Source organism: Cryptomeria japonica, unplaced genomic scaffold (genome assembly GCF_030272615.1).
Source record: "Cryptomeria japonica unplaced genomic scaffold, Sugi_1.0 HiC_scaffold_410, whole genome shotgun sequence".
NCBI classification, from domain to species: domain Eukaryota; kingdom Viridiplantae; phylum Streptophyta; class Pinopsida; order Cupressales; family Cupressaceae; genus Cryptomeria; species Cryptomeria japonica.
In genome coordinates this window covers 45,001-60,000 of record NW_026729231.1, presented here as the reverse complement: position 1 = coordinate 60,000, position 15,000 = coordinate 45,001, and the positions used below count along the sequence as shown (strand labels likewise).

The following is a 15,000-nucleotide window of genomic DNA, read 5'->3' as shown; positions in this document are numbered from 1 at the left end:
CCTCGCTGCCCACCACGGTGCGCAACGCCGGTGGGCACCCGGGAGTGCTTCGAAGTGTGCTCCAAGGTGCTGCGTGCACGTTGTCGGAGCCCGGTTTGCCCCGGGTGCGCACCTCGCGTGCACCTTCGTCGGGGTGGGCACCTTGGCTGGGTTTGCCCCGGCTGCGCTCCGAAGCGGGGTTATTGGAGCGCCGCCTCTTTTTTTGTCGGAGCGTTTGGTGGGGTTTCTCGCATTGGCTCTTCCGAGGCCCGGTTGCCACCCTGGCGCGCACGAAGTCGGAAGTAGGGTTAATTGCCCGGGTGCGCACCTTTGCCAGGGTGGGCACCTTACCTGGGCTGCGCACCAGGGCGGGCTCAAGATGGCACGCGCGTTCCGTTTTTTTCACTATCTTTCAAAACGGAAATTTTAAAATCTCCTTTTTTTTTTGCCTTTTCTGGAAATTAGTGAAGGCAGCGCATCAAAGGTGCGCACCTCGCTGCCCACCTTGGTGTGCTCTGAGGTGCGCACCCGGGAGCGCTACGAAGTGTGCTCCAAGGTGCGGCGTGCACGTTGTCGGAGCCCGGTTTGCCCCGGGTGCGCACCTCGCCTGCACCTTGGCCGGGGTGGGCACCTTGGCTGGGTTTGCCCAGGGTGCGCTCCGAAGCGGGGTTACTGGAGCGCCCCCTCTTTTTTTGTCAGAGCGTTTGGTGGGGTTTCTCGCATTGGCTCTTCCCAGGCCCGGTTGTTGGGTGCGCTCCCACCCTGGCGCGCGCGAAGTTGGAAGTTGGGTTAATTGCCCGGGCGCGCACCTTCGCCAGGGTGGGCACCTTGGTGCGCACACCTTGGCTGGGCTGCGCACCAGGGCGGGCTCAAGATGGCACCAGCATTCCCTTTTTCTCACTATCTTTCAAAACGGAAATTTTAAAATCTCGTTTTTTTTTTGCCTTTTATGGAAATTAGTGAAGGCATCGCATCAAAGGTGCGCACCTCGCTGCCCACCTTGGTGTGCTCCGAGGTGCCCACCACGGTGCGCAACGCCGGTGCGAACCCGGGAGCGCCCCGATGTGTGCTCCAAGGTGCGGCGTGCACGAAGTCGGACCCCGGTTTGCCCCGGGTGCGCACCTCGCGTGCACCTTGGTGCGCACACCTTGGCTGGGTTGCGCGGCCTGGTGGGCACCATGGTGCGCACCAAGGAGCGCTCCGAAGTGTGCTCCAAGGTGCGGCGTGCACGAAGTCGGAGCCCGGTTTGCCCCGGGTACGCACCTCGCGTGCACCTTCGCCGGGGTGGGCACCTCGGCTGGGTTGCGCGCCCTGGTGCGCACCAAGGAGCGCTCCGAAGTGTGCTCCAAGGTGCGGCGTGCACGAAGTCGGAGCCCGGTTTGCCCCGGGTGCGCACCTTCGCCGCGGTGCGCACCATGGCGTGCACGAAGTCGGAGCCCGGTTTGCCCCGGGTGCGCACCTCGCGTGCACCTTCGGCGGGGTTGCGCGCCCTGGTGGGCACCATGGTGCGCACCAAGGAGCGCTCCGAAGTGTGCTCCAAGGTGCGGCGTGCACGAAGTCGGAGCCCGGTTTGCCCCGGGTGCGCACCTCGCGTGCACCTTCGGCGGGGTTGCGCGCCCTGGTGGGCACCATGGTGCGCACCAAGGAGCGCTCCGAAGTGTGCTCCAAGGTGCGGCGTGCACGAAGTCGGAGCCCGGTTTGCCCCGGGTGCGCACCTCGCGTGCACCTTCGCCGCGGTGGGCACCATGGCGTGCACGAAGTCGGAGCCCGGTTTGCCCCGGGTGCGCACCTCGCGTGCACCTTCGCCGGGGTGGGCACCTCGGCTGGGTTGCGCGCCCTGGTGCGCACCAAGGAGCGCTCCGAAGTGTGCTCCAAGGTGCGGCGTGCACGAAGTCGGAGCCCGGTTTGCCCCGGGTGCGCACCTCGCGTGCACCTTCGCCAGGGTGGGCACCTCGGTGCGCACACCTTCTCAATGTTTTCTTGCCTTTTCTGGAAATTGGTGAAGGCAGCGCATCAAAGGTGCGCACCTCGGTGTGCTCCGAGGTGCGAACCCGAGAGCGCTCCGAGGTGCCCACGAAGTCGAAAGTCGGGTTAATTGCATTGTTTTCCCCGGGTGCGCTCCGAGGTGCGCAACATCGGCGCGCACCAAGGAGGGCTCCGAAGTGTGCTCCAAGGTGCGCACGATGGCGTGCACCTCTGGTGCGCACGATTCGGAGCTCGGTTTGACCGGGGTGCGCACACCTTGGCTGGGTTGCGCACCTTTTGTGCGCTCCAAGGTGCGCACGAAGTCGGAGCTCGGTTTGCCCCGGGTGCGCACCTTCGCCAGGGTGCGCACCTTGATGCGCACGCCTTGGCTGGGCTGCGCACCTTGGTGGGCGCCATGGTGCGCACCTTTCGTGCGCTCCAAGGTGCGCACGAAGTCGGAGCTCGGTTTGCCCCGGGTGCGCACCTTGGTGGGCGCCATGGTGCACTCCGAGGTGCCCAAGATTGGTGCGCACCAAGGAGCGCTCCGAAGTGCGCTCCAAGGTGCGCGCGAAGTCGAAAGTTGGGTTAATTGTCCGGTTTGCCTCGGGTGCGCACCTTGCGTGCACCTTCGCCAGGGTGGGCGCCTTGGTGCGCACACCTTGGCTGGGCTGCGCACACCTTGGCACCCGCGTTTCCTTCATTTTAAATTTTTTTTTTTTACAATCTCTCAAGTGGGAAATTCTATAATCTCAACTTTTTTTGCCTTTTCAGGAAACTTTTGAATGGAGCGCATCATTGGTGCGCTCCGAAGTGTGCTCCAAAGCTCTCTCCAGCTGCGTGCACCTGCCCCGGCCGCGCACCCGGCCCCGCCCAGCTTCGCTCACCTGTCCCGGGCGTCTGGTGCGGAACCTTAGAGTAAGAAACATCACCGTGCACCTTGGCCAACGTGCGCGACTCGACCGAGCGCGCACTGGCCGAGGTGCACACCGATTTCACCTGGGTGCGCGCGCAGCACCTCGGGCGCACCGGGGTGCGCGCACAACGCCCGGGTTGCACCGTGGCCTGTGTGCTCGGGGCGCCTCGGGTGCGCGCTCGGTGTCGCCCCCGCGCGCGCGGTAGTGCGGGCAGCGCACCCCGGCCCGGCCCGGCCCCGACGAGAACGCAAACGGGCAAAAGGTTTATTCAAATAGCATTGCGACGCCCGGCGAAAAACTAAAAAAGGGTGCAACACCGGGACTTCCCGGGAGGTCACCCATCCCAGTACTACTCCGGCCCAAGCGCGCTTAACTGCGGAGTTCTGATGGGATCCGGTGCACTAACGCTGGTATGATCGCACCCGTTATGAGCTTGTCGCAGTGTGTACTTAGCAAACCGCGACCCACGTGCGAATCCACCCCGGCCACCCACCCCCGTCGAGGTGCACACCCTCCCTCGCGAAGTGCGCCCCGTTCGCCAAGTGTGAGCCCTGCCCGGGTGCGCGCACCTTGCTAGGGCGTCGGGTGTGCACCCGGCCCGGCCTACGTGCGTGCACCTGGAGGGGGCGTCGTGTGCGTGCAGTGTCCCGTCTGCAACGCGGTGCCCACACACCACCTCGGGCGCAACGACCTGCGCTCACATGTGGGCCGAGTGCACCTTGGTGCATGTTCGGGGCGCCTCGGGTGCACGCTCGATCTTGCCCCGGTGCACCAAGGCGCTCGGTTTGCCCCGGGTGCGCACTTGGTGCAAGGTGGGCACCCAAAATAGGGATCAAGCACCAAAACACAAGTTTCGGGATGCAAAATGGGACCCAAGGACCACAAATGCGTTCCAAGACCCATGATGGGTCCACGAGAACAAAAATGTGTTCCGAGACTTAATAAACAAATATTGGGTTTTAGGAGAAGAAACATGCTCTGATGCCCAAAACGAGAATCGACCCCGAAAAGGCCACAGGCCAAAAGTGGGATGCGAGACAAAAAAAAATGGGACCCGAGGACCAAAATTGGGTTCCCAGGTCGAAGACAGGGCAACCGGACAAGAAACGACCTCTAAGGCTCGAAATGAGTCCCGACGACTAAAACTTGACAAGAAGCACCCATCAGGCACCCAACTCGACACCCATGGGATGCCGACCCACCCGGGCTTCCACCTAGCACACCTTGGCACCCACCCACCCTCGCACCCAACCTCGCACCCAACTTAGCACCTTTGAACCCACATTGGCACTCACCCTGACCCTGGCACCTTGGAACCCACATTGGCACTCACCTTGACCCTGGCACCCACCTTTGCACTCACCTTGGGACCCACCCTGGCTCCCACCTCGGCACCCACCCAGACACCCACCTTGGTTCCTTGGCACCCACCTTGGATCCTTGGCACCCACCCCGACACCCACCTTGGCACGCAACTTGGCTACTTGCCACCCACCTTGGCTCCTTGACGCCCACCCCGACAACCACCCCGTGACCTACCCTGGCTAGGGTTGGTGCACACCCACCCTGGTGCCCACCTTGGCACCCACCCTATGACCCACCTTGGCACGCACCTTAGTACCCACCCCGTTACCCACCCTAGGACCCACCCCGTGACCCACCTTGGCCAGGGTGGGTGCACCCACCCTGGTGCCCACCTTGGCACCCACCCATCCTAGCACCCAGCCTGTGACCGGGCTTGGAACCCAACCTTGCACCCGCACCCGTCTTGGCCAGTGTGGGTGCGCACCCATCCTGGCACCCACGTTGTGACACACCCTTTAACCCACGCACCCTAGCACCCACGTTGGCACCCACCTTGGAACCCAACCTAGCAACTTGGCACCCACCCCGTGACCCACCTTGGCATCCACCATAGCAGTCGCCGACTTGGCACCCACCTCGGCACCCACCTTGACACTTGTGGACCCACCTTGCCACTCACCCTAGCATCGACCCATCCTAGCACCCACCCTGGCACCTTTGCACCCTAGCACTCACCCATCCTAGCACCTAACCTGTGACCCACCTTGACACTCACCCTCGCACCCACCTTGGAACCCAACCTAGCACCCACCCACCCTGACACCAACCCTAGCACCTACCCACCCTTGCACCCACCCTGTGACCCATCTTGGCACCCACCCATCCTACCACTCAACCTATCACCCACCTTCTCACCCACCTTGGCATCCACCTTAGCACCCACCCACACTGGCACCTTGGCACCCACCTCGGGCAAGGTGGGTGCACACCCACCCTGGCACCCAATTTAGAACCCACCGAGCATGTTACCCACCTTGGCACCCACATTGCAGCCCACCCTAGTACCCACCCTATGACCCACATTGGCATCCACACCCTAGCACCCAGGCACCTCGACACCCGCCTTGACACCCACCCTAGCACTGAACCTGTGACCCACCTTGGAACTCACCCTAGAACCCACCCACCCTGTGAACCACCTTGGCATCCACCTTAGCACCCACCCACCTTGGCACCCACTCTAGCACTCACCCATCCTAACACCCAACTTGTTACCCACCTTGGCACCCGCCCTCGCGTCCACCTTGAAACCCACCCTAGCACCCACCCACGCAGGAGCCCACCTTGGCACCCAACCTAACACCCACGCATCCTGGCACCCAACTTGTGACCCACCTTGGAACCCACCCTAGTACCCACCTTTGAACCCACTATATCACCAACCCACCTTGGCACCCACCCTATGACCCTCTTTGGAATCCACCCTAGCACGCACCCACCCTGGCACCCACCATGGAGCGCACCCTAGCACCCACCCACCTCGGCACGCACCTCAACACCCACCTTGGTGTGCGCACTGCGCCAACCTCTCAAAGACCCTATGTGGTGCGCTCCAAAGTGTACACCTTTGGTGCGCTCCAAGGTGCGCACCTTTGGTGCACACCGAGGTGCACACCAAAGTGTGCACCGAGGTGAGCACCAAAGTGCACTCCAGGGTGCACACCAAGGCGTGCACCTTTGGTGCGGTCAATGCAAACGAATTCGGAAGTTGGGGTCGATGTCCTAATCGCTGCTGCAGACTACACGTATGAGAATCGGACAAATAGCTTTATATAGGGGAGGTGTTGCGTTTGATGGGTCGACTCCCCTGGTTGTGTGCACTGCACCAACTTCAAAGACCCTGTCTTGTTTAAGAAGTCAAAAGTTGGGGTGGATGTCCTAATCATTGCTGCAGTCTACGCATGTATGAGAATCAGACAAATAGCTTATATAGGGGAGGTGTTGCATTCGGTGGGTTGACTCCCCTGGTTGTGCGCACTGCGCCAACCTCAAAGACCCCGCATAGCAGAAGAAGTCGGAAGTCGGATTTTGGTGAGCACCAAGGCGTGCACCTTTGGTGCGGTCAACGCAGACGAATTCAGAAGTTGGGGTGGATGTCCTAATCGTTGTTGCAGGCTACACATGTATGAGAATCAGACAAATAGCTTATATAGGGGAGGTGTTGGGTTTGATGGGTCAACTCCCTTGGTTGTGCGCATTACGCCAACCTCAAAGACCTTGTTTTCGTTAAGAAGTCAAAAGTTGGGGTCAATGTCCTAATGGCTCCTGCAGGCTACACATGTATGAGAATCGGACAAATAGCTTATATAGGGGAGGTGTTGGGTTTGATGGGTCGACTCCCCTGGTTGTGCGCATTACGTCAACCTCAAAGACCTTGTTTTCGTTAAGAAGTCAAAAGTTGGGGTCGATGTCCTAATTGCTCCTGTAGACTACACATGTATGAGAATCAGACAAATAGCTTATATAGGGGAGGTGTTGGGTTTGATGGGTTGACTCCCCTAGTTGTTCGCATTACACCAACCTCAAAGACCTTGTTTTCGTTTAGAAGCCGAAAGTTGGGGTCGATGTCCTAATTGCTCCTGCAGGCTACGCATGTATGAGAATCAGACAAATAGCTTATATAGGGGAGGTGTTGGGTTTGATGGGTCGACTCCCCTGGTTGTGCGCATTGCGCCAACCTCAAAGACCCTGCATTGCGGATGAAGTCGAAAGTCAGAGTTTGGTGTGCTACAAGGTGTGGTCGAAGGTGCTCACCTAGGTGTGCACCTTTGGAGCACAGGAAAAGTGCCCTCCAAAAGTGCGCACCTTTGGAGTGCACAAAAGTGCCCTCCAAAAGTGCGCACCTTTGGAGCGCAGAAAAGTGCCCTCCAAAAAGTGCCCTCCAAAAGTGCGCACCTTTGGAGCGCAGAAAAGTGCCCTCCAAAAAGTGCCCTCCAAAAGTGCGCACCTTTGGAGCGCAGAAAAGTGCCCTCCAAAAAGTGCCCTCCAAAAGTGCGCACCTTTGGAGCGCAGAAAAGTGCCCTCCAAAAGTGCGCACCTTTGGAGCGCAGAAAAGTGCCCTCCAAAAAGTGCCCTCCAAAAGTGCGCACCTTTGGAGCGCAGAAAAGTGCCCTCCAAAAAGTGCCCTCCAAAAGTGCGCACCTTTGGAGCGCAGAAAAGTGCCCTCCAAAAAGTGCCCTCCAAAAGTGCGCACCTTTGGAGCGCAGAAAAGTGCCCTCCAAAAAGTGCCCTCCAAAGTGCGCACCTTTGGAGCGCAGAAAAGTGCCCTCCAAAAAGTGCCCTCCAAAAGTGCGCACCTTTGGAGCGCAGAAAAGTGCCCTCCAAAAGTGCGCACCTTTGGAGCGCACAAAAGTGCCCTCCAAAAGTGCGCACTTTTGGTGCGCACCAAGGCGCTGGTTCGGTCGTTGCAGGCGAGTTCGGAAGTTGGGGTCGATGTCCTGAGCGGAGGTGCAAACTACACAGGTGTCGGAATCGGACAAATAGCTTATATAGGGGAGGTGTATGCTTCGATGGGTCGACTCCCCAGGTTGAGCGCACCGCGCCAACCTCAAAGACCCTACGGTATGGATGAAGTCGGAAGTTGGGTCCGATGACCAATTCGATTAGTAGGTATGCTCATGAGGTCGGAATTTGGGTCCGATGACCTGCCATGTGCAGGAAGGCGAATGTTGACACTGTGCGTTGCAAGGTGCACACCAAGGCGCTGGTGCGGTCTTTTTAGTCGAGTTCGGAAGTTGGGGTCGATGTCCTGATCGGAGGTGCAAGCTACACAGGTGTGGGAATCAGACAAATAGCTTATATAGGGGAGGTGTATGCTTCGTTGGGTCGACTCCCCGGGTTGAGCGCACCGCGCCAACCTCAAAGACCCTACGGTATGGATGAAGTCGGAAGTTGGGTCCGATGACCGATTCGATATGTAGGCATACTCGCGAGGTCGGAATTTGGGTCCGATGACCTGCCACGTGCAGGAAGGCGAATGTTGGCACTGTGCGTTGCAAGGTGCGCACCAAGGCGCTGGTTCGGTCGTTGGAGGCGAGTTCGGAAGTTGGGGTCGATGTCTTGATCGGAGGTGCAAACTACACAGGTGTGGGAATCGGACAAATAGCTTATATAGGGGAGGTGTATGCTTCGTTGGGTCGACTCCCCGGGTTGAGCGCACCGCGCCAACCTCAAAGACCCTACGGTATGGATGAAGTCGGAAGTTGGGTCCGATGACCGATTCGATATGTAGGCATACTCGCGAGGTCGGAATTTGGGTCCGATGACCTGCCATGTGCAGGAAGGCGAATGTTGGGACTGTGCGTCGCAAGGTGCGCACCAAGGCGCTGGTGCCGTCGTTGCAGTCGAGTTCGGAAGTTGGGGTCGATGTCCTGGTCAGAGGTGCAAACTACACAGGTGTGGGAATCGGACAAATAGCTTATATAGGGGAGGTGTATGCTTCGATGGGTCGACTCCCTGGGTTGAGCGCACCGCGCCAACCTCAAAGACCCTACAGTATGGATGAAGTCGGAAGTTGGGTCCGATGACCGATTCGATACGTAGGCATATTGGCGAGGTCTGAATTTGTGTCCGATGACCTGCCATGCGCAGGAAGGCGGAATTTGGGTCCGATGACCGAGTTGATGGCGTGCCATGCGCAGAAAGGCGGAATTTGGGTCCGATGACCGAGTTGATGTTGATGGCCCGCCATGCACAGGAAGGCGGAATTTGGGTCCGATGACCGATTTGAAGGCGTGCCATACGCAAAAAGGCGGAGTTTGGGTCCGATGACCGAGTTGATATTGATGGCCCGCCATGCGCAGGAAGGCGGAATTTGGGTCCGATGACCTGACATACGCATGGAGTCCGACTCGGGGGCCGATGTTAGATTCGATGACTTGCATTGTGGGTAAAGTCGGAAGTTGTGGTCTTTGACCCGATTCGATGACCAGACTTCGGCTGCTTGAGAATCGGACAAATAACTTATATAGGGGAGGTAGTGTTCTCGAGCATCCTCCCCCCGTGCCCGTTTATGTCGATTGATGCTGGTGCTCGACTGGTTGGAGCGCTCGGATGCAAAAATCTTGCACCAGGATTTATCGATTGTGATGGACACGGCAAGTCTCCTGATTGCTATGCAGGAGCTCATCGTGAATCTCTATGCGGCCTTGGTATGGACTCGACCTGCGGAATGGTTCGGCAATGGTAGTCGCTCCAACACGTCCTTGCAATGGCCACAGAGGTGATTCGACTAGAGCTCCAGTCTAGCTTTTGGGTTGCTTGGCGGACTGGTATAGCCGCGATCGAGTTCCGGCCATGAACGTTTTAGATAGCTCTTGGGCTTTCTGGGACGGAAGTCGGAAGTTTGGGCTGTTGTCCGATTTGATGACCATTCTTCGGATGTGTGAGAATCGGACAAATAACTTATATAGGGGACTGTGTTGTCTCACGCAGCCCCCTCCGTGCCCCTCTATCTCGACCGATGTTGGTGCTTGAAAGGGTTGGGATCGCTCGGATTTATAAACGTGCACCACCATTTGTCGAGTGTGAGGGACGCGGCAGGTCTCCTAAATGCTATGCGGGCGCTCTCTGAGAATCTCTATCCGGCCTCGACACAGACTAGTCTTGCTGAATGGTTTGGCACTGGTAGTCGATCCAACACGTCGTTGTTGTGGCCGCCTAGGCGATTCGATTCGAGCCCCCGTCTAGCTTTTGGGTTGCTTGGCGGATTTTGCCCTATCCGCAAGTGAGCTCGGTCCCTAAACGTTCGAGAAACCCGATTGCTATGCGCCGACTCTCTTTCTTGCGAGCCTCCATCTAGCTTTTGGGTCTCTACGGAACGGAAGTCGGAATCTGGGACCGTTGTTTGATTCGACGAGGCAGACTACGGTTGTGCGAGAATCGGACAAATAACTTATATAGGGGAGGTGTTGACTGGAGCATTCTCCCCCGTGCCCCTCTAACTCGACCAATGCTGGCGCTCGAACGGTGGTAGCGCTCGGATTTTCATTGAGCGCCAGCATTGGTCGATTTAGAGGGGCATGCGAGATTCCCGAATGCTATGCGAGGGCTCTAACGGAAATGTCTATTGGTTTCGGTATGGATGCAATTGCGAGTGGTTCGGCAAAGGTAGTCGTTCCGATGCGTCCATGTCGTGGCCAAATCGATAATTCGATTTGAGCCCTCGTATAGCATTTGGGTCTCTCGATGTGATTCCGCATTCCAGTCCCTTTGGGCACTGCTTGAGCCTCATCCCAGGGGGTTCCCTTCCCAATAATCTGCCTCGCAACCCGATTGCTATGCGGTGAGGCTCCTCGGCCGCCTCGGAACTATCTGTGTATCAGACGCATCGCGGGATAAGGGGTTGGCAACGGTAGTCGCCCCAAGCGCGTCCGATGCTTGGACCATTCCGAGGCGGCCCTGAAGCCTCTTCCGTCTAGCCGTTGGGTCCTTCTCGCCGCATCCCTCGCCTCGCACCCCGATTGCTATGCGGTGAGGCTCCTCGGCCGCCTCGGAACTATCTGTGTATCGGACGCGTCGCGGGATAAGGGGTTGTCACTGGTAGTCGCCCCAAGCGCGTCCGATGCTTGGACCATTCCGAGGCGGCCCTGAAGCCTCTTCCGTCTAGCCGTTGGGTCCTTCTCGCCGCATCCCTCGCCTCGCACCCCGATTGCTATGCGGTGAGGCTCCTCGGCCGCCTCGGAACTATCTGTGTATCGGACGCGTCGCGGGATAAGGGGTTGTCATTGGTAGTCGCCCCAAGCGCGTCCGATGCTTGGACCATTCCGAGGCGGCCCTGAAGCCTCTTCCGTCTAGCCGTTGGGTCCTTCTCGCCGCATCCCTCGCCTCGCACCCCGATTGCTATGCGGTGAGGCTCCTCGGCCGCCTCGGAACTATCTGTGTATCGGACGCGTCGCGGGATAAGGGGTTGTCACTGGTAGTCGCCCCAAGCGCGTCCGATGCTTGGACCATTCCGAGGCGGCCCTGAAGCCTCTTCCGTCTAGCCGTTGGGTCCTTCTCGCCGCATCCCTCGCCTCGCACCCCGATTGCTATGCGGTGAGGCTCCTCGGCCGCCTCGGAACTATCTGTGTATCGGACGCGTCGCGGGATAAGGGGTTGTCACTGGTAGTCGCCCCAAGCGCGTTCGATGCTTGGACCATTCCGAGGCGGCCCTGAAGCCTCTTCCGTCTAGCCGTTGGGTCCTTCTCGCCGCATCCCTCGCCTCGCACCCCGATTGCTATGCGGTGAGGCTCCTCGGCCGCCTTGGAACTATCTGTGTATCGGACGCGTCGCGGGATAAGGGGTTGTCACTGGTAGTCGCCCCAAGCGCGTCCGATGCTTAGACCATTCCGAGGCGGACCCGAAGCCTCTTCCGTCTAGCCGTTGGGTCCTTCTCGCCGCATCCTTCGCCTCGCACCCCGATTGCTATGCGGTGAGGCTCCTCGGCCGCCTCGGAACTATCTGTGTATCGGACGCGTCGCGGGATAAGGGGTTGTCACTGGTAGTCGCCCCAAGCGCGTCCGATGCTTGGACCATTCCGAGGCGGACCCGAAGCCTCTTCCGTCTAGCCGTTGGGTCCTTCTCGCCGCATCCCTCGCCTCGCACCCCGATTGCTATGCGGTGAGGCTCCTCGGCCGCCTTGGAACTATCTGTGTATCGGACGCGTCGCGGGATAAGGGGTTGTCACTGGTAGTCGCCCCAAGCGCGTCCGATGCTTGGACCATTCCGAGGCGGACCCGAAGCCTCTTCCGTCTAGCCGTTGGGTCCTTCTCGCCGCATCCCTCGCCTCGCACCCCGATTGCTATGCGGTGAGGCTCCTCGGCCGCCTTGGAACTATCTGTGTATCGGACGCGTCGCGGGATAAGGGGTTGTCACTGGTAGTCGCCCCAAGCGCGTCCGATGCTTGGACCATTCCGAGGCGGACCCGAAGCCTCTTCCGTCTAGCCGTTGGGTCCTTCTCGCCGCATCCCTCGCCTCGCACCCCGATTGCTATGCGGTGAGGCTCCTCGGCCGCCTTGGAACTATCTGTGTATCGGACGCGTCGCGGGATAAGGGGTTGTCACTGGTAGTCGCCCCAAGCGCGTCCGATGCTTGGACCATTCCGAGGCGGCCCCGAAGCCTCTTCCGTGTAGCCGTTGGGTCCTTCTCGCCGCATCCCTCGCCTCGCACCCCGATTGCTATGCGGTGAGGCTCCTCGGCCGCCTTGGAACTATCTGTGTATCGGACGCGTCGCGGGATAAGGGGTTGTCACTGGTAGTCGCCCCAAGCGCGTCCGATGCTTGGACCATTCCGAGGCGGCCCCGAAGCCTCTTCCGTGTAGCCGTTGGGTCCTTCTCGCCGCATCCCTCGCCTCGCACCCCGATTGCTATGCGGTGAGGCTCCTCGGCCGCCTTGGAACTATCTGTGTATCGGACGCGTCGCGGGATAAGGGGTTGTCACTGGTAGTCGCCCCAAGCGCGTCCGATGCTTGGACCATTCCGAGGCGGACCTGAAGCCTCTTCCCTCTAGCCGTTGGGGCTTTCTCGCCGCATCCCTCGCCTCGCACCCTGATTGCTATGCTGTGAGGCTCCTCGGCCGCCTTGGAACTATCTGTGTATCGGACGCATCGCGGGATAAGGGGTTGGCAGTGGTAGTCGCCCCAAGCGCATCCGATGCTTGGACCATTCCGAGGCGGCCCTGCAGCCTCTTCCGTCTAGCCGTTGGGGCCATCTCGCCGCATCCCCCACCTCGCACCACGATTGCTATGCGGTGAGGCTCCTTGGCCGCCTCGGAACTATCTGTGTATCGGACGCATCGCGGGATAAGGGGTTGTCACTGGTAGTCGCCCCAAGCGCGTCCGATGCTTGGACTATTCCGAGGCGGCCCTGCAGCCTCTTCCGTCTAGCCGTTGGGGCCATCTCGCTGCATCCCCCACCTCCTCGGCCGCCTCGGAACTATCTGTGTATCGAACGCATCGCGGGATAAGGGGTTGGCAGTGGTAGTCGCCCCAAGCGCGTCCGATGCTTGGACTATTCCGAGGCAGCCCTGCAGCCTCTTCCGTCTAGCCTTTGGGGCCATCTCGCCGCATCCCTCGCCTCGCACCCCGATTGCTATGCGGTGAGGCTCCTCGGCCGCCTGGGAACTATCTTCGTATCGGACGCATCGCGGGATAAGGGGTTGTCACTGGTAGTCGCCCCAAGCGCGTCCGATGCTTGGACTATTCCGAGGCGGCCCTGTGGCCTCTTCCGTCTAGCCGTTGGGGCCATCTCGCCGCATCCCCCACCTCGCACCCCGATTGCTATGCGGTGAGGCTCTTCGGCCGCCTTGGAACTATCTTCGTATCGGACGCATTGCGGGATAAGGGGTTGTCACTGGTAGTGGCCCCAAGCGCGTCCGATGCTTGGACTATTCCGAGGCGGCCCTGCAGCCTCTTCCGTCTAGCCGTTGGGGCCATCTCGCCGCATCCCCCACCTCGCACCCCGATTGCTATGCGGTGAGGCTCCTCGGCCGCCTTGGAACTATCTTCGTATCGGACGCATCGCGGGATAAGGGGTTGTCACTGGTAGTCGCCCCAAGCGCGTCCGATGCTTGGACTATTCCGACGCGGCCCTGTGGCCTCTTCCGTCTAGCCGTTGGGGCCATCTCGCCGCATCCCCCACCTCGCACCCCGATTGCTATGCGGTGAGGCTCCTCGGCCGCCTTGGAACCATCTTCGTATCGGACGCATCGCGGGATAGGGGGCTGTCACTGGTAGTCGCCCCAAGCGTGTCCGATGCTTGGACCATTCCTAGGCGGCCCTGAAGCCTCTTCCGTCTAGCCGTTGGGGCCTTCCCGCCCCATCCCTCGCCTCGCACCCCCGATTGCTATGCGGTGAGGCTCCTCGGCCGCCTTGGAACCATCTGTGTATCGGACGCATCGCGGGATAAGGGGTTGGCACTGGCAGTCGCCCCAAGCGCGTCCGATGCTTGGACCATTCCGAGGTGGCCCTGAAGCCTCTTCCGTCTAGCCGTTGGGGCCTTCCCGCCCCATCCCTCGCCTCGCACCCCGATTGATATGCGGTGAGGCTCCTCGGCCGCCTTGGAACTATCTGTGTATCGGACGCATCGCGGGATAAGGGGTTGGCACTGGTAGTTGTCCCAATCGCATCCGATGCTTGGACCATTCCGAGGCGGCCCTGCAGCCTCTTCCGTTTAGCCGTCGGGGCCTTCCCGCCGCATCCCTCGCCTCGCATCCCGATTCCTATGCGGTGAGTCTTCTCGGCCGCCGCGGAACTATACCTGTTATTGCTACTGCATCCTTCGGCTGGTAACCTCCTCTGCCGCCTTGGAACGTTCTCTTTGTCGGACGCGTCGCGGGATAAGGGGTTGGCACTGGTAGTCGCCCCAAGCGCGCCCGATGCATAGACCGCTCCGAGTCGACCTTGCTTTCAGCCTCTCACATGCATAGACCTCTCTGAGTCGACCCTGCAGCCTCTCACGTTTAGCCTTTGGAATCTCGCCTCACAACATGATTGCTATCCTTGATGCATCCCTTGCCTCGAGCCCTGATTGCTTTCTTGGCTGCATCCCTCCTCTCCTCACAGCCCGGTTGTCATCACTGCTTCATCCGTCGCTTCATGCATTCTGGCTGCTGGGCCCTTCCCACCGCACACCTCGATTGCTATCTCTTCTGCATCACACACCCCGATTGCTATCTCTGCTACATCCCTCGGCTCTCACTTCTGCATCCTTCGCCTCACACCTCGATTGCTATCAATGCTGCATCCGTAACCTCACACCCCGATTGCTATGCGGGGAGGCTCCTTGGCCGCCTTGGAAAT

General features: G+C 59.8%; 1 non-coding gene across 1 annotated transcript; it reads right to left on the bottom strand.

Annotated features, from left to right (window-relative positions):
• Positions 1–3,163: 3,163 nt before the first annotated feature.
• LOC131871460 (5S ribosomal RNA) lies at positions 3,164–3,282 on the bottom strand. Its single transcript, XR_009369679.1, has one exon. It is a non-coding gene; the product is annotated as a 5S ribosomal RNA (ribosomal RNA).
• Positions 3,283–15,000: the final 11,718 nt, after the last annotated feature.